We start from the raw sequence: 19,412 nt of genomic DNA, 5'->3' as shown, positions 1-19,412 counted from the left end.
CTAGGTTCGTCCACTTGGGGGGACAGGAGGAGGGAGTTTGGAGCTGTCCCCATCTATGCAGTTAACCCAGCTCGGCTGCCTTCCCCCGTTGTTCGACTGCAAGCAGATTCCGGAGTCTGGCCACACCCGGGTGGTGCGCATACCTGAGCAGGCGGCAGTGTTTCCAGAAACCTTGTCCTCGCAGCTGGGAGGAAGGGGTTCCCTGGCAGGGTAGAGAAGGAACATCTCCCGCTGCGTTGGGTTAACTGTTGCCTTGGGCTGCATGGCCTCCCTCCCCCAGCCTTCTGTCAACGGGACCCGGGTCCCGAAACCTACCCCCCCACCCCCCCCAACCCCACCAGACTCCCTGCGGAGGGAAGCGGCGCTCTCTGCCGAGGGTCCCAGGCCTAGATCTTGCTTTACCTGCTGTGACCCTACACTGCACTCCTTACCTCCCTCCCCGCCACCCACCCTGTCAGCATCCCCACAGGAAAAAAAAGCCAGAGGGAACAGTCACCTCCTGGTGGTGGAATGAGGTAGCACACTGTCCGGGGCTCCCGTCTGGCCAGCCAGGGACCTCACAGAGCCCGAAGACGTCTCCTCGCACCCCAGCCTCGTCTGTGCAGCAAGAACCAGGGACTTAACCAAAGTTTCCCCGCCGACTGGGCTCTCCGAGTCCCCCTCCTCCCATATGGAACAGAAAGCCTTGATGTTTTAAAGCAGAGCCAGCGGAAATCCAAGGCCCTCTTGCCTCTTTTGGTGTTTCAGAGCTATAAAGGAGGTGAAGGGGCAGAAAATTTAAAAAAAAAAAAAACACTAAAAAACCTAAACTTATTCTGGTAGCAAAACTTCACTTGATCAGAATGTTTGTGAATATCTGGGTTTAGTGACAAAGCCCACTTAAATTGTGTGATTTCTGAAAAATCTTAATTAAAAGGCTTCAGGCAATCCTTATGGTTTAGAAAGTACAAGGTCCTAGTGAATGTGGTTTAATATGTCATGGATCAAGTTCTGGGGTCATCATCTAAACATCCTAAGGAGATCTTTGTATACTCCACACTGATTTCAATGACAAATCTCCTTTGTTGAGTCTTAGTACTGAATTCCTCAAAGTGCAGTGTCATTGTGTGTGGTTTAACTAATTTTAAAAAACACTCAAAGAGATCTTAAAGATCATCTTGTTCATAGAACACAGAATGTTAGAACAAGGGGCTCAAGAAGGAATTTAGGTGAAACTCTTCCCTCATCCTACAGAAGAAAAACTTTTTTTCTTAAATGAGGAAGTTGAAGCCAAGAGAAATTGAGTTGGTCTTTAAGTTCTAGAGGTAGAACCAGGGCTAGATCCTGTTTTTTCCTCCTAATCCAGTGCTCTTTAATTATATCTTACTCTTATAAAATGGTTTCCAAATGCCTAGATCTTAATTCCAGAATGGTGCTTTACTTTGATAAAGAGAATGTGGCTGGCCCGCATCTTTTAGAATATAATTTTAATATGTAAATTATGGAGACAAGATTTAGCCTATGGCATATTTAAATCAGCAAGCCATCCTATAATGGGTTTCATCTGCATTTAAATTATTTTCCTTCAGAGATTTTTGAAGTTGGTTTTGAATAAATGGCTTGTATTTATTGTTATATTAAGCCAGAGTTCTTTTTGGTTAAATTTAAAAGGAGTCTTTTAATGTCTGCAGAATCTCCTGACATCCTAGTCTACTATTGGTAAATAAAGCTATATTTGCATTTAAAACAAACAGAAAATTGGAGAACAGGGTGATTTCTTCCCCTCAAACAATTGTGTCTTCTCAATGGGTTAACCTTACGAGATACTTTAAATTTGGGGTTAGAAGACAATTGACAACTGGCAATTCCAATTGTGGAAAAAACCATATGTTTTTGAGTTATACATATTCTGATTTTATAGTATGCCGTTAATGTGATAATAATTGGAAGGAATATTGTGCTCCAGGGTGCATTTCAGTTTCTCAGCACTAGATGTCACTGGAGATGGAAGAACCAGCCCTCCTCCCGTCTTTTAATTCCAAGGTCCTTGGTAGTGAATTTGTCTGAAAGGACTTGGCAGGTATTGCTAAGTGTACTAGGGCCTGGGTACTGATTTCTGGATGCTGAATCTGAGAGGTAAATGGTGAAGAATTCAGTAGAAGAAACGTCTTCTTGCAGCCACCTTGAGAATTGATGCTGAAAGATGTAAATATGTCCCCTCACGTTTTTGGAGGTTCTTTTCTCACTTTAAAAAAAAAATTTATTTATTTTATTTTTTAATTTTTGGCTGCGTTGGGTCTTAGTTGCTGCGCAGGGGCTTTCTCTAGTTGCGGCAAGCCGGGGCCACTCTTCATTGCAGTGCGTGGGCTTCTCATGGTGGCTTCTCTTGTTGCAGAGCATGGGCTCCAGTTGTGCGGGCTTCAGTAGTTGTGGCACGTGGGCTCAGTAGTTGTGGCTCGTGGGCTCTAGAGCGCAGGCTCAGTAGTTGTGGCTCACGGGCTTAGTTTCTCTGTGGCATGTTGGATCTTCCCGGATCAGGGCTTGAACCCGTGTCCCCTGCATTGGCAGGCGGATTCCTAACCACTGAGCCACCAGGGAAGTCCTCTTTTCTCAGTTTTTAAAATACTTTTTTCCAAAGTTGCCTCAAATACCTGGGTAATATCTTACAGGTAAAATATTTTTCTAAATCTGGGTGTTAGGTGGTCATTTTGATTAGCTTGCATTAGAAAGCGTTGTCATTTATTAGTATTTATTTATTTGTTTGCTTATATTTGCCCCTTAAAAGACTTTTCTTCTTTTACCTCGAGTTTTCCTCATTTTCAGCTCTAGAAGTTCTTAAGAAAATGAAAACCTACAACTCCTCGCTTATCTTTTTATCGTCAGTCGTAGGTTTGATCATATTTACTCTAGGAAAGTAACCTTGACGCTTGGTATAGTGGACGCAGCTTTCTCTTCCTTGGTTTCTGCTGGTTTGTGGAGCCAAGAACCTTGATAGATAATCAGAAGGAATTTTCTCCCAGCTCATTCCTTATTTTTGTAGAAACAGGGAGAAGGAGGTATTGCCATCCTTAGTGGCTGAGAGACAGCAGAGAATAACAGTTAAGGACTTGAACTCTGGAACCCGACTGCGTGGAATCCAGTGCCAGCCCTGCCAGTTGCTGGCTGTGTGACCTTGGGCACCTCACAGTGCTTCAGCTTCCTCGTCTGTGAAAGGGAGATAACAGTACCTGTCTCATCGGGTTGTTATGAGGATTAAATAAGGTTTTTGTGAAAGCATTGAAAGCAGTGCTCGGCAAATAATGTTCTTAGGGCTTGTTAAATAAAGAACTTTAGTTTCAGGCACTCTGTGGGCACTTTTATAAATGCTAAATAATCTAAAGTATATCCAGTTTAGCTAGGGAGGGAAGAAGAAAAATCTTTTTTTCTCTTAGAAAAGAACTAGGGACAAACTGTGATGGCCTTGTTGTCACTTTGTCCATTCATTGGACATTTGTGAACACCTGCTTGGTGAGAGAGATTGTGTGATCGTGAATAAGACACTTTCCATCTGGTGGGGAAGCCCAACTTGAAACAAAGAATGAAATAAATTGTTGTAGTTCTCGGTTAATTAAGAGTTAACCGTATCAGGGATGCATTTGGCTGCAGATAACAGCACCCGGAGTGTAGAGGAAAGGTGCCCTAAGCCAGTTAAGGGTTGTCCTTTCTCCCCTCGTTGGACGAGAACTGCACAGCTGGGCTGCTGGTGGCAAGGGTTCAGTGGTTCGCCCAGAGCTGAGGTCTGTGTAATTCCCTTGGTCTTCTCTCTCAGTGGTTTCAAGACAGTTTCTGCAACCACGTAATCGCATGTGCGATTTAGTCAAGAGGCCTGGGAAGGGCAATGGGGCATATGTTAGCAGAGTTTATCCCCGTTTTCAGCCCTGCTCAACAGCTTTGGCTTATATCTCATCGTGGAGCTGTGCTGCATGGCCCCTTCTGGCTGCAAGGAAGGCTGGCAATGGTTTCTTCAGCTGGTACCCCTGCTGTCCCTAACAAAAGTGGGGTTTTGTTCCGGAGGAAGAAAGGGAAAACAGAAGGCGGTTTTGACTGAAGGCACTTGCTACGTGCCGGCCACTGTTCGAAGCACTGTGTTCTGAGGATGGCTGTTTGGCTCTAAACCAGATGTCCTTTTTCAGTTTTGTGTCCAGAATTTGCGAAAACCTGTAGCCTAAATGGATTCCTTAGAACAAAAGTGCTTTTTTATTCTTTTTAGGTTGCCTTTTGCTATTAAAATAGTGAAAAGTTTCCTGCTAAAACCCTGTTGTCTTAGAAGATAGTTGCATTCTGAAAAATGAGTGATGTGTAGTTTCTCAGAACCTGGATTCATCTCTGTCTATCGAGTATTGATATTCAGTTATGGTTAGGTTCTGAGGTTGGCCCTCCAAAGTCTGTTTAGCTCAGGGAACGAGGTAGCAATTCATTGGAGTCTTGTAACAGTCCTGCCATGTGGATGCTCTTTGTCCTATGACAGGAAATGGGGACTGGAGTCGATAAGGAACTTGTCACACAGCTAATAAGTGACCAGGCCGGCCAGAAATCAGTCTTAGGATTGGTGGAGACACGAAGGAGGGCTTGGTCAACAGGTCAAGCCTTCTGGAAGATGGCAGTGAGGATGCCAGAAAGGGTTCAGAGAGGAGTTGACCTTGTAGCCAGCGTAGAACTGAGTCGCTGTCGGGAGTCCTGGGTTGGGGTGATAAACGCTTTCTGGTGGCCGGAGCTCAGAGGAAGCCGTTACCCTGGGGAATCGGGGCTTTCAGGGAAACTGAGTAGGCTTGGAGCAAGGGGGTTGGGGGTATGGGGGTGCCAAGGCTGGAGAAAGAGCACGTGTCAGATCATGGTGGACTGAATTTCCCCCTTTAAAACTCTCACAGCTTCATTATTGCTTCAGGAAAAATACTCAGAGCTCATTTCAATTCTGAACATATATTCTGAAGACATTTTTCCAGTTTAGCTTCATTATCCGAACCATCACTGTGTCTTTTGAAGTATCTAAGTAGTATATTGAAATCTCTTATTCATTTCTCTCATTTCACATTGAATTAATGGCATAGAATATTCAAAATGGATGGGGCCTTAGAGCCAGTCTTCTCCAACCTTTCTGTACCATGGTTGGGAGCGTCTGGCACCTGAACACAGGGAATCAGTGTCCGAGTTTAGGTCAGAAGATAATAATCCGGTTATCCAGCGCACCTTCCACCCGAGCAGTATTTCCTGATGCGTTTTTCCCTGGTCCCCGTGTATGTCCCTTGCAGGACACTGATGTTTGGTTAATTATTTGCAGTTATGTATTTAACAAGTGTCCTCCCTGGCTTCTGGTTCTACTCCTTAGTTGAGTTCTTGACACAAAAGCAGACACTCAGGAGCTGTTTGTTGATAGACTGCTCCAGTGTTGATGAGGTTCCTTGAGAGAGAGAAAAACCCTTGTTCAAATAAGTCTGGGCAATACTGGATTAAACAAAATTAAACAGGCTTGCTTATAGCAGTTTGGGAGAGCCTTGTGTCTGTGGCTCTAAGGAGGGGCTGCTCACTTCAGACTCACTGTGTTCTGAGGATGGCTGTTTGGCTCTAAGCCAGAAGTCCTTCTTCAGCTTTGTGTGCAGAATTTGCAAAATCCTGTAGCCTAAATGGATTCCTTAGAACAAAATCGCTTTTTTATTCTTTTCAGGTTGCCTTTTGGTCTTTTGCTATTAAAATGGTGAAAAGTTTTCTGCTAAAACCCTGTTGTCTTAGAAGATAGTTGCATTCTGAAAAATGAGTGATGTGTAGTTTCTCAGAACCTGGACTCATCTCTGTCTATCGAGTATTGATATTCAGTTGCAGTTGGGTTCTAAGGTTGGCCCTCCAAAGTCTGTTTAGCTCAGGGAGCGAGGTGCCAAGATGCTGACTTAGCCAGTCCTTAGGGGATCAGTGTGGTGACGGCACATTGAATACAGCAGCGGCCGAGTCAGTGGACTGGGGGCCAGTCGGCTGAGAGATTCTGGCTCCATCCAGAGTGTCAAGAGCAAATGGCGTGACGTTATCATGGGAATGGTGGTGATACTGCGGAACCCGTCATATGATGGGATTCAGGAAATGTTTCCCTAGAGTGTGCGGGAGTCCCTCCGTTCCAGAGATTGGCTTTGGCCCTTTACCTTTGTACCAGTGCTTATGTAACATTAGGGTTACGTCATCCTCCCAGCTCCCACTCAGTAGAGCTCGGTGGTTTAGAGCATCTGCTCTGAGCCAGTGAGTTTGGGGTTGAACTCTGGCTTGGCCACTTGGGACTTTGGCCAATTACTTAATCTTGATAAGCCTCAGCTTCCTCCTTAAAATGGGGATAATAATCATTTTTACCTCACTGGACTAAAACATGTAAAGAGGTAATCTGTACAACTGCTTTGCACAGTGTCTACAAGAGAGGTTGGCGAATTTCCTGTAAAGAACCAGATAGTGAATATTTTAGGAACCGTATGCATATTACTAAGTGAAAGAAGCCAATCTGAAGACTACATACTATAAGATTCCAACTATATGGCCTCTGGAAAAGGTAAAACTATGGAGACAGTGAAAAGATCAGTGGTTGTCAGAGGTTAAGTTGGGGGGAAGGAAGGATGAACATGCAGAACACAGAAGGTTTTTAGGGCAGTGAAGCTGTTCTACGATGGGACACACATCAAAGGCCATAGAATGTACAACACCAAGAGTGCAGATAGTTTTTCGCAGTCGTGGCTGATCCTCTAATTCTCTTGACATTGTCTTTCCTAGAGCAGAGGTTTTTCATTTTAATGAAGCCCAGCTTGGCGATGATTTCTTTCATTGATTTTGCCTTTGGTGTTGTATCTAAAAAGTTATCACCACGCCAGAAGTCATCTAGGGTTTATCCCATTTTGTCTTCTAGGAGTTTAATAGTTTTGTGTTTTACTTTTAGATCTGTGATCCATTTTGGGTTAATTTTTGTGAAAGATTCCTGTACGCTGTCTACTTTCTCTGTTGAAGCCCTTAGCTTATTTTTTAAAAAATTTATTTTATTGAAGTATAGTTGATTTACGACGTTAATTTCTGCTCTACAGCAAAGTGATTCAGTTATAGATATATACTTTCTTTTTCACATTCTTTTCCATTATGGTTTATTACAGGATGCTGAATATAGTTCCCTGTGCTATACAGTAGGACCTTGTTGTTTATCCAACCTATATATACTAATTTGCATCTGCTGATCCCAAACTCCCAATCTTTCATTCCCCCCCCCACCCCACCTTGGCAACCACAAGTCTGTTCTCTATGTCTGTGAGTCTGTTTCTGTATCATAGATAAGTTCATTTGTGTCATATTTTAGATTCCACATGTAAGTGATATCATATGGTATTTGTCTCTTTCTGACTTACTTCCCTTGGTATGATAATCTCTACGTCCATCCATATTGCTGCAAATAAAGCCCTTAGCTTATTAATCATAGTTTAAAAAAAGTCTTAGTTTGGTAATTCCAGCTTCCCTGCCATGTGTGACTCTGGTTCTGAAGCTTTTTCAGCTTTTCAGACTGCTTTTGTTTTTTTGCATGCCTTGTAATTTTTAGCTGGAAGGTGGGCATGAGGGACTGTGAGGGGAGCTTTAATAAATCGGCCTGTGAAATGTAGTGGTGAGGTTTGGGGAGGGGGGGAGCATTCTGTAGTCCTGTGATTAGGTCTTAGCTTCTGGTGGGCCTGTTCCCCTGGACTGTGAACTTCACAGTGCTTCTCAGTCGTCCCCGTGTCCCCATGGGTGGGACAGGGTGGCTGGAGGGGGCTGGAGTTGGGTATTTCTCTTCCCCCAGGTAGGTGAGGCTCTGGTAAAATAGTTTCTCCTGAGGGCAGGGCTTGTTAAGATAAAGATACAGATGTAGAGAATGGACTTGAGGACCCGGGGAGGGGGAAGGGTAAGCTGGGACAAAGTGAGAGAGTGGCATGGACATATATACACTACCAAATGTGAAATAGATAGCTAGTGGGAAGCAGCTGCATAGCACAGGGAGATCAGCTTGGTGCTTTGTGACCACCTAGAGGGATGGGATAGGGAGGGTGGGAGGGAGATGCAAGAGGGAGGGGATATGGGGATATATGTATGCGTATAGCTGATTCACTTTGTTATAAAGCAGAAACTAACACACCATTGTAAAGCAATTATACTCCAATAAAGATGTTAAAAAAAAATGAAGTTAATCATCCAAAAAAAAAAAAAAAAAAAAAGAACAGAGGGCTCTGGCATATGTAAAAATGGCTACGTTCCCCACCTTCTTCTGGAAGCACGAGGGAATCTTTCTCTGATATTCTCTGTGAGGATCTGGGGGAGCTCCTGGAGAAGATCTCACAGAGGCTTGGGGACTCCCCCCCTCCCCCCTCCCCCCCATGGCTGGGGCTCCCTGGAGTTTTTAACCATCAGACCTGTCCACTCTGAGCCTCCACCAATTTGTCAAATTACCGTTTAGGTTTTCCTACCCTGGCACCTTCTCTTGGGTTTCTGCTCCAGTAAGTTGTAATCATCTGTATCTGACTGTCTCTCCAATTTGGGGGCAGCAGTTTGCCCTGTGACCTCACTTCTCTGACAGATCTAAGAAGAGTTGTTGGTTTTCAGGTTTTTTTTTTTCCCCAGCCTTTTACTTATAGTTAGGACAGTGTGACTTTTAAACTACCTACATAGTGGACTAGAAACCAGAAGTTAGCTCTTTTTTTCTTTGAAATTAATACCAGAATGGGATCCTCATTCAAGCCCTCATCTGTGTTTAGTCATGTTTTGCCCATTGTAATAATTTATATTTTTGTTACAAAGCTATAGTAATCAAAATAGTATGGTTCTGGCATATAAACAGACATATAGACCAATGGAACAGAATTAAGAGCTCAGAAATAAGCCCATGCATATTCGATCAACTAATATTTGACGAGGGATCCAAGAATATTGAATGGGGAAAGAGTAGTCTCTTCAATAAAAATGGTGCTGAGAAAACTGGACATAAAAGAATGAAATTAGATGCCGTCTTTCACCACTTACAAAAATTAGCTCGAAATTAAAAGACTTAAATGTAAGACCCAACACTGTAATATTATTATAGGAAAACATAGGGAGAAAGCTTCTTGACCTTGGTCTTGGCAATGATCTTTTGGAAATGACACTGATATCAAAAGTGCAAGCAATAAAAGCAAAAATAAACAAGTGGGACTATATTAAACTAAAAAGCTTCTACATGGCAAAGGAAACAACAGAATGAAAAGGCAGCCTGCAGAATGGGAGAAAATAATTGCAAACCAGCTATCTGATAGTAGGTTAATACTGTTAAAAAACAAGCAATCTGATTAAAAAATGGACAGAAGACCTGAATAGACATTTTTCCAAAGAAGACTTACAGATGGCCAACAGGTACATGAAAAGATGCACAGCATCACTAATCATTAGGGAAATGCAAATCAAAACCACAATGAGCTATCATCTCACACCTGTCAGAATGACTCTTATTAAAAAGATGAGGTAACAAGCGTTGGCAAGGATGTGGAGAAAAGGGAACCCTTTTGCACTGTTGATGGGAATGTAAATTGGTGCAGCCACTATGGAACACAGTATGGAGGTTCCTCAAAAAATTAAAAATAGAACTACCATATGATCCAGCAATTCCATTTCTGGGTATATATTTGAAGGAAATAAAATCACTATCTGGAAGAGATATCTGCATCCCCATGTTCACTGCAGCATTATTTACAATAGCCAAGACATGGAAATAACCTAAGTGTCCACTTATGGATGAATGGATAAAGAAGCTGTGAGATATATATCTGTATAATAGAATATTATTCAGCCATTAAGAGGAAGGAAATCCTGTCTTTTGCACAAGGCGATGGACCTTGAGGGCATTATGCTAAGTGAAGTAAGTGAGACTGAGAAAGACAAATACTGTATGATCTCACTTACATGTGGAATCTAAAAAAGCTGAACTCATAGAAATTGAGAGTAGAAGGATGGTTGCCAGGGGCTGGGGGGTGAGGGAAATAGGGAGATGCTGGTCAAAGGGTGCAAACTTCCAGTTATAAGACGAATCAGTTCTGGGATCTAATGTGCAGCATGGTGACTATAGTTAGTATTGTGTCATATACTTGCAGGTTGTTAAGAGAGTAATAGATCTTGAATGTCGTCACCATACACATCCAAGAAGGTGACTGTGAGGGGATAGAGGTGTTAACTAACCTTATTGTGGTAATCGTTTTGTAATACGTATGGGTATCAGATCGTCACGTTGTACACCTTAAACTTACATATGTTAGATGTCAGCAGTATCTCAATAAAGTTGGAAAGCATAATTTATATATCAGTATAAATAAGCCAAACAAACTTCACTTAAAACTGCTGTATTACCTACCAGCCCTGCATGCCTGAGATGTGTGGTAGTGAGACCTCCTGCTTTGTATTTGGGTCACTGTTTTATCGTGTGTTTAACAAGCACTCGTGCTGCCCCTAGGGTGCTCTGGGCAGGGTGCTGGACCCTGGGGCTGTGGAGCAAGACAGATCTGGTCTCCACTGCCACAGAGCTTCCATCATTCTGATTTTCCTACACATTTCTTAAGTTCAAGAGAAAAAGAGAGAAGTACAGGAGGAGGGATTTCACTGTCTGGTCACTAAGAATCCAATTTAGAATTTTTTTAAGTGAGAGAAAAGAGAGGTCCATTTTGCTCAACCTTGGCTATGTAGACCTTAATATGTGATGGGGTTAAATAAATGTTCTGCACAGAAAAAATGTGTGTGTTGGATTCTTATTGGAAGACTTAGTAGTGATTTTTTCCTTTCATCTTTGGTTGTTAAATTAGTTAACATAATTCACATAGAGAGTGCATACGCATACGTGCTTCTGTATAGGAATGTGTATGTATGGATACGAGGCCACGTGTTTTAAATTAACACATACGAAAATGATTTAAAATAAATAATGCAGGGGCCCACTGACATAGCCGCCCACAACACTTCAGAGGTGTGTGGAAGGCTTCACAGGTGGAGGGCAGAGGCTGTGTGATGGGCTGGGATTGTCTGACCACCTCCCACGGTGGGAGAGGCTGTGCAGCTCAAGGAATCCTTTCTGTTAAAGAACCTCTTGACTTCCCATTCATTACGGTTAAATACCAGTGCAGTCCCCAGCTCTGCGTGGAATCAGTTTGTTCTGGTTTTATCTCGAGGCAGAGAATACACTAGAGTGAATAATTACTTAAAATCCTTTCTTGTCCCAGTGTTCAGCATTTCTTTCTTCTAGGGGCTGGAAATGCTTCTCCAGGTATGCATTCATTTTCTTGAGGCCACTTTTGCAGCAGAGCAAGAGTCCCGGTTTCCTCCACATTTATTTTTAAATGGATGGAAACCTGCATGATGGTTTCTCAAAGGTCACTCCTAGAATTCATGGTGATTAGGAACTCACCTCCTGGCCTCTCTTCATATGGTCCAAAGTTCAGCCCATCTGCTCCCTTGTGTCTGATAAATGTTCGGCTGGAACAGGTTCTCAAAGAGCAAGGAATTGCTCTCAAACCTTTGGCAAATGTCATTTTATTTCATTTTGAAAATCAACACTTTTTGCATGACTATTGTTTGCCATTGCGGTAGGCGGTTGGGAAACAAGTATGAAAGAGTAAACAAAGGAATTCAGAGTCCAGTTTATTTGAAGAACTTACCAGTGGGGGCCAGGGTGCCAGAGAGGAATGATTTGAGCCTGGAGGGCACGCCTGTCCCAAGCTGCAGCCATGCTGGGAACCAGAGGGCAGGGGCCCTCTCACTCTGCACTTGCACACCTGCTCAAGGAATTCTGTAAAGCTGTGCGTTCCTTGAATATTTGTAAGTTGGTATCTGTGTTTTGTTATATATTTAACATCTGCACAAGATGGAATTTTTGGTGGAGATCAAATATTGACATTTTAAAATAAAATCACTCTTTCAAATGAATCCAGTGAAATGTAAAACCAGAGGGATTCAATATCCACCGTCATCAGTGTAAAAATAAATTAAATGTCTCTTTTTCACTGTTGAAAATTTTACATCGTTCTCTTTTTTCCTTGAGCTTGTATATCCAGTTTGCCCTACAGAAGTTTTTCCTAGTTTAATATATTTTTGTGCTTGGAAGTTTTTTCTTTGATCGTCTTATCATAATCCCTTATAATAAAACCATGCAAATAAATTTAAATGTAATTAAGAATACTTCCTATAACCATGAGGCTGTGATTATTAAGGAAATTTCTTCCAGAGTGAGTACCATCATAATTATTTGTGGTACATACTTTATCAAAGCAGCAGAAGCGTACATTTTGATAACTGATTATTAAACATTAAAAGTGCTATTAGAGATGTGTCATTTAACAAAATGTATGGGACTTTCCCCTCAGGCTGTTCACAGGGACATTGACAGGGGGGCACAGATTTACTCTTGATTTCCACGTAGTTGAGTTGATGGGAGTGGAAGGAGAGCTACTTCAGTCATGTCCTTTAATTCTTCAGAATGGTTTTAGGAGATGAGCAGAAAGTCACGTGCTGATCTCTTAACCAATAATCATTAACACTCTGTGTGCTGATGAGCTGAGACTTGCTCCTCCTTCCGTTTTGTTGAAAGTTAAGAATTGGAGCCCACCTGACTGCCACAAAGGTTTTGTCACCCAGTCATTGGAACCATCCACTTTCTCAGTTTCTGGAAAGTTTACCAAAATGGCTTTACCCCAACTTATCAGACAGCTGTCAATCATGCCTGTTATTTTTTCACTTTAAAAGGCACCTTTTAAAATTCCATATACTCTGGAAAGGCTGAGAATGCATTTTTATATTATTGGCTTTAAATGTATTTTTGTCTCTATGTAGTGTGTGTGGTGAAAACCATGGAGCTGTAGAATTATTGTCATTTCAGTTAGAAAATACAGGCTTTTAGTTTAAAAACATCTAACTTCATTCTTCTGTTCATGTTAATATGTTTCTCTGGTATCTCCATCATTTCCATTTCCCAATTCTAAGATGATAGTTAAGAGGGGGGAACTGGGGACAGTGCCTTTGCCAGCTTGAAATAGGGAGACTGTCTTCAACACGTCCTATCCGTCTACTTGCCTTGTTGTCAAGACACTCTGATATATCTGAATCCAGAGCGTCCCAACACGGACCTCAATACCCAGAGTCTGTCACCACGTTTGCCCTTAATAGAAATATGTGCCAGAAGAGAAAGGCAAGAAGTCCTATAATATGGCTTGATGGCGGAGGCTTGGGTTTAAACCAAATATTGAAAATTTCCTTTGTTTGGCACCTTGAGTGCACTGTAGAGAAGTCAGGATGGATAACAGGTATGTCTTGCTGGTGTAAAATGGAAGAAGAGCAGTTGTGATAAGGAGGTGGGAGAGAAGAGGGGAATTGGGGTGCTTTGCAGGCACCTTCTCAGGCAGATCCATGTTGGAAAAATGCACAAGTGGAAATCAGAGACCTGGAGATGGATCCCCTTAAATCTATCCATGCTTAATATCTTCTGGAAGTTTCCATTCTTAGAAAACTTCCAGTTTGAGACTTATGCTTTTGCACAGTACTTCTCAGATACCCACTTTGCGCTAGTAGGCCAGAAACTTACTAAAAATCCATGTCTTTTCTGTAATTCTTCTGAGCATATGGTACACAATTCTGCGGGGTTTTGTTTTCATACTTAACAGTTACTTGTTAGTAACTTATTAGGTCATTAAAACTTGGTATTTATAAGGGTAAATTGGGAATTACTGGTCAGTATTCCATTGAGATCTGTAATTTTCAGGAAGAGCTCTGTTGTCATCGTTCAATTGGGTGATTGAGTTGGGTGGTGGTTTTCAATCATTGATATCCTTGGGATTTTTTTTATGTATAAAAAAGACTGGATTTTTTGTGATCAATATACTTTGTTATGTGTGTTTAATCTTTTCAGGTATAGTGATGGATAAAATGGGGCTGTTTATTTTAAGCAGAGGTGACATGATTTTGTTTCCGATTTTTTGATTTCTTTTTCCACGGAAAGAGGAACCAATGGGTTTCCTAAGTTTTGGATTCTTTATTCTAAGTGAGTTAAAGAAGAAAAAAGGTTGGAAAACTACTCAAAGGATGCAGATTCTGTATCTTTCTCATTGTTAATTTTGTATATTTATATTTTTCCTCTTGTTAGATGTATTAAAGGTTTGCCTTTCTTTTATTCTTCTGTGTGTACCTTCAAGTCTTGTGGTTTATCTTTTGTTTTCAAAATATTAATTTCTGCTTATGTCTTATTTCCTTATTCTCTTTCTTTGATATTTAAACATTTTTGTTTATTTTACACCCTTGTAGAAAAATGAAATCATATAAGGCTGTACATTTTCCTTTGAGTATAACTTTGGCAGCATCCTCTACATTTTGATACGTAATTTTATATCTTTGTATAGGTTTTTTTAAATTACAGTTTTATTTTCTTCATTATTGCAATAGATATTTAGGAGAATGTTTGTTTTTAAAATTTCCATGAGTTGGGATTTTAATTTCAGTTTATTGATTTATCATTATGCTATCTTTTCAAGGTCTACTTCTTTCTATCTTTCTCTCTGTATCTAGCTATATTTAGATTAAACATATTGCTTTTTCTGATCTTTATTGCTTCCCATCAGTGCATTTGACCACTGGTTACCTCTTTCCTCTCCATTTTGATTTATCTCTTGGATGAATAGAGGTACCATCCCTGGCATGTTCGTGGCTTTTGCATGTAAATGATAGCTAGATTGTCTGTAGGACTCATGATGTTTTTATTAAAGCTTAAAGGTGTGCTCTGTTTTCTTCCAAATCCTGGAGTTGAGAAATCTTAGACCATTTTTGCTACTTGAAGCCAACCTGCATTTAATTTTTATTTGTACTTCTTTGTGGCATTTTCTATTTATCTCAATAGCATATGACCATGAGATATGCAAGTATTGGCCACTTCTGTCTCATTCTGTCTGGATTGATAGCAAAAACCACTTGAAATGTCCATTGTATAGATATTGCCTCCCCCACCCCCGCTCCAGTGCTACTCCTTATTTTCTCCATTTTTATACTTATTATTCTTTTAAACTAGGCGTTTGTGAGAGGAGAGGTGAGACAGATGAATCTGACAGCTACCCAGGAGGTAGCTGAGCACTGAAACAGAGTGGGGCCTTTGAGCACAGGTCAAAAGTCAAAGAAAGGCAGGAAAGGGTTTGAAATGTGTTAGAAACTTACACTCAAATGAGAGACCCTTCAGTGCACACATTAAGAAGGATTATTGTGTTTCCCAGCCCGCAGGAGATTAGCCAAAAAGCAAATTAGAAGTGGGATAGGAGCTGTGAGGAGCCAGACCCAGAGAGCAGGGATAAATGACAACCTGTTGATTTTAAAAGACACAGAATAATTTCAACAAATCTAAGCACTCTGATGGCTCGTTGGTTTAGGATGAAAGCAGCCTCCGCACTGTCTTCAGATGCTCCAACTGAAGGCACAGACTAAGTTCTGTTACAGTTGAGTCACCTGAGGTTATAATGATGACTCAGAGAGTCCCAGTGTACTGGATGCCAGTGTACTCAAGAGCCAGCAAAATGTGCTGTTCCTTTTAGGAAACTTCCCTTGAATGTAGTTCCAGTTTAGAAAATGGTTTAGAACTTTTTGAAAGAAGGCGTGGACTTTTAGGAAAATTCTTCAGAGGACACCTGACGCCCACCCCCAGCCACAGAGTTGGTTAAATATGATGTTAGTGGATAGTTGTTTTTTTTTAATTCTATTTATTTATTTTTGGCTGTGTTGGGTCTTCGTTTCTGTGCGAGGGCTTTCTCTAATTGCGGCAAGTGGGGGCCACTCTTCATCGCGGCGCGCGGGCCTTTCACTATCGCGGCCTCTCTTGTTGCGGAGCACAGGCTCCAGACGCACAGGCTCAGTAATTGTGGCTCACGGGCCTAGTTGCTCCACGGCATGTGGGATCTTCCCAGACCAGGGCTTGAACCCGTGTCCCTTGCACTGGCAGGCAGATTCTCAACCACTGCGCCACCAGGGAAGCCCAGTGGATAGTTTTTATATTTTAGTTTTTGACCTAAAACAAATAGGCTGCCAGTTATTTCTCCAGCAAAGATGAGTTTATTTGGGGTCAACAAAGAATTGCAGTTTGGGGTTGTCACCACAGCAAGCTTCCTGCAGGTTCCTGCACGGCAAGGAGAGAACCCTTTTAAAGAGGGGTTAGTATAGTGGCTTTTGATTGGCTGGGTTGTGACAGTCATTGGCTGACTCTAGAAGAGGAAGTCTTTTTTCTTTCTGTTGGCCTCTGCTTTCCTTGTAGGGCATGAGAGCTCCCCCTTCTGGACTCCAGATTCTTATTTTAACTGAGGTTTCTGTTCATTAATTTTTACAATGTCTGTGTCATCTCCCTACAATTGAAAGCTTCTTGAGGTCAGGCACTACATTCCATGCTTCTCTGTATTACTCAGGGTAGGTAATCAATAAATGTTTGTCCACGATAGTCTTGGTGATGAGGGCGTAATTTTCAAAAGTCAGCAATACCTCTATGCCTGTAATTAAATTTATAGTAATTTAGTTTGGCAAGAAATCATGACTCCAGGCACTTGTTAAAAAAATTATAATCATATAAGCATTAGAGTTGGTGAATGGGGAATTGGTGTTTGCTTAGTAGGAGTTCTAAAAAGATATCCAATTTGATTTATTTTCATTGTTAAAAGAAAGCCGACTGGATATTAGTTATGTTTCATCCGGAAGTGAACGAAAATGCCTTTTAGAATAGTACGAAAACGAATACCTTCCATTTATATTGTGCCTTTCTTCCAAAAAATTCAAAGCACTTTCCTGTGTCTAATTAATCTTCTTTTCTGCAGAGTGGTTATTGGGGTGTGGAGCGTGTGTGTGTGTACACATTTGTACGTGGATTTCCTCCCTTCCTCCTTTTCCTCTTTTCTCCCTTCCTCCCTCTAAACCTGCCTTCCTTCCTTTGCTTTTCATTCCACCTAATGTAAGCTCTTTTCTGAATCTAATCGTGGCTAGAACTCGACATTTTGTTAAGCCTGATATTTCAAACAGTTGCATATCATTTTTAGAATATTAAGCCGCATTTATTCATAAAGACAGAGTTTTCTGGAAAAAAATACAGCATATGTTTGTTTCCCATACACATCAGACAGTTAATCAAAAATTGATATCAGAGAAGCTGTTCGAACATGAGTTACAGCAGTGGCTTCCTGTTTTGACTCTTCTAATAGAATTTGATTTCTTAATAATTGCTTTTATTTTCATGTCCACCGTTGGGTGAGCAATTGCCTAGGTGGCAAAAGCACGTAATTGGTAGGAAAAGTGAGAACTGTGAGAAGGTGAGGTATTCCTAATTTACGTTTTCTCTTATATCGAGCAACCATATTTTCTATCACCTTTGTTTCTTTGCCAGACTTGCTCATTTGGACCATTGTTTATGCTGCTTCTGTCATTTTCTTTAATTGATATTCATCTTCAGCAGCCATCAATGCGTCTGTGGATGGTCCTCACAGCAGCTGCATTTGGGCAGGAAAGTGGCTCACAGCAAAACTACGTGGTTTTGATCTGGGTTGTGGCAGAATCTTTAATGGGTTTCTTGATGGATTAAAGTAGAAGGGCCTATAAAAAGAAACGAAATTGAGTTATTTGTAGTGAGGTGGATGGACCTAGAGTCTATCATACAGAGTGAAGTAAGTCAGAAAGAGAAAAACAAATACCGTATGCTAACACATATATATGGAATCTAAAAAACAAAAAAATGGTCATCAAGAACCTAGGGGCAAGACAGGAATAAAGATGCACACCTACTAGAGAATGGACCTGAGGATATGGGAGGGGGAGGGGTAAGCTGGAACAACGTGAGAGAGTGGCATGGACATATATACACTACCAAATGTAAAATAGATAGCTAGTGGGAAGCAACCGCATAGCACAGGGAGATCAGCTCCGTGCCTTGTGACCACCTAGAGGGGTGGGATAGGGAGGGTGGGAGGGAGGGAGATGCAAGAGAGAAGAGATATGGGGATATATGTATATGTATAACTGATTCACTTTGTTATAAAGCAGAAACTAACACACCATTGTAAAGCAATTATACTCCAATAAAGATGTTAAAAAAAACAGAGAAAAGAAAAAACACATGACATTCAAAGGAGCAACAATGAGACCAACAACTGACTTTTCAACAGGAACAATAGAAGCCAGAAGACAATGAAATAGGAAGGAAACTGCTTAATCTGCAGGAAAGGAGTATCTATTAAAAACCTGCAGCAGAGAAAACTTGCACAAGCCTCTTAGATAGCCTCATCCAACAGAGGGCACACAGCAGAAGCAAGAAGAACTACAGTCCTGCAGCCTGTGGAACAAAAACCACATTCACAGAAAGATAGACAAGATGAAAAGGCAGAGGGCTACGTACCAGATGAAGGAACAAGATAAAACCCCAGAAAAACAACCAAATGAAGTGGAGATAGGCAACCTTCCAGAAAAAGAATTCAGAATAATGATAGTGAAGATGATCCAGGACCTCAGAAAAAGAATGGAGGCAAAGATCGAGAAGATGCAAGAAATGTTTAACACAGACATAGAAGAATTAAAGAACAAATAAACAGAGATGAACAATACGATAACTGAAAAGAAAACTACACAAGAAGGAATCAGTAGTAGAATAACTGAGGCAGAAGAACGGAGAAGTGACCTGGAAGACAGAATGGTGGAATTCACTGCTGTGGAACCGAATAAAGAAAAAAGAATGAAAAGAAATGAAGACAGCCTAACATACCTCTGGGACAACATTAAATGCAACAACGTTCGCAGTATAGGGGTCCCAGAAGGAGAAGAGACAGAGAAAGGACCAGAGAAAATATTTGAAGAGATTATAGTCGAAAACTTCCCTAATATGGGAAAGGAAATAGTCACCCAGGTCCAGGAAGCGCAGAGAGTCCCATACAGGATAAACCCAAGGAGAAACACGCTGAGACACATGGAAATCAAATTGGCAAAAATTAAAGACAAAGAAAAATTATTGAAAGCAGCAAGGAAAAAACGACAAATAACATACAAGGGAACTCCCATAAGGTTAACAGCTGATTTCTCAGCAGAAACTCTACAAGCCGGAAGGGAGTGGCATGATATACTTAAAGTGATGAAAGGGAAGAACCTACAACCAAGATTACTCTACCCAGCAAGGATCTCATTCAGATTTGATGGAGAAATCAAAAGCTTTACAGACAAGCAAAAGCTAAGAGAATTCAGCACCACCAAACCAGCTCTACAACAAATGCTAAAGGAACTTCTCTAAGTGGGAAACACAAGAGAAGAAATGGACCTACAAAAACAAACCCAAAACAATTAAGAAAATGGTCATAGGAACATACGTATTGATAATTACCTTAAATGTGAATGGATTAAATGCTCCAACTAAA

General features: G+C 41.2%; 1 protein-coding gene and 1 long non-coding RNA gene across 8 annotated transcripts in view; both read left to right on the top strand.

Annotated features, from left to right (window-relative positions):
* On the top strand, nucleotides 1–18,126 carry LOC309612921. The gene is made up of 2 exons (XR_014235412.1): nucleotides 1–15,708; nucleotides 16,012–18,126. It is a non-coding gene; the product is annotated as an uncharacterized lncRNA (long non-coding RNA).
* Nucleotides 1–19,412, top strand: part of LOC309612803 (kinesin-like protein KIF16B) — a 295,491-nt gene that overhangs the window by 83,585 nt on the left and 192,494 nt on the right. The window lies entirely within an intron of this gene.

Source organism: Balaenoptera borealis, assembly GCF_965194805.1.
Source record: "Balaenoptera borealis genome assembly, chromosome: 16".
In the NCBI taxonomy this organism is placed as follows: domain Eukaryota; kingdom Metazoa; phylum Chordata; class Mammalia; order Artiodactyla; family Balaenopteridae; genus Balaenoptera; species Balaenoptera borealis.
The sequence above is the reverse complement of the archived record's forward strand: the minus strand, read 5'-3'. Positions and strand labels throughout refer to the sequence as shown.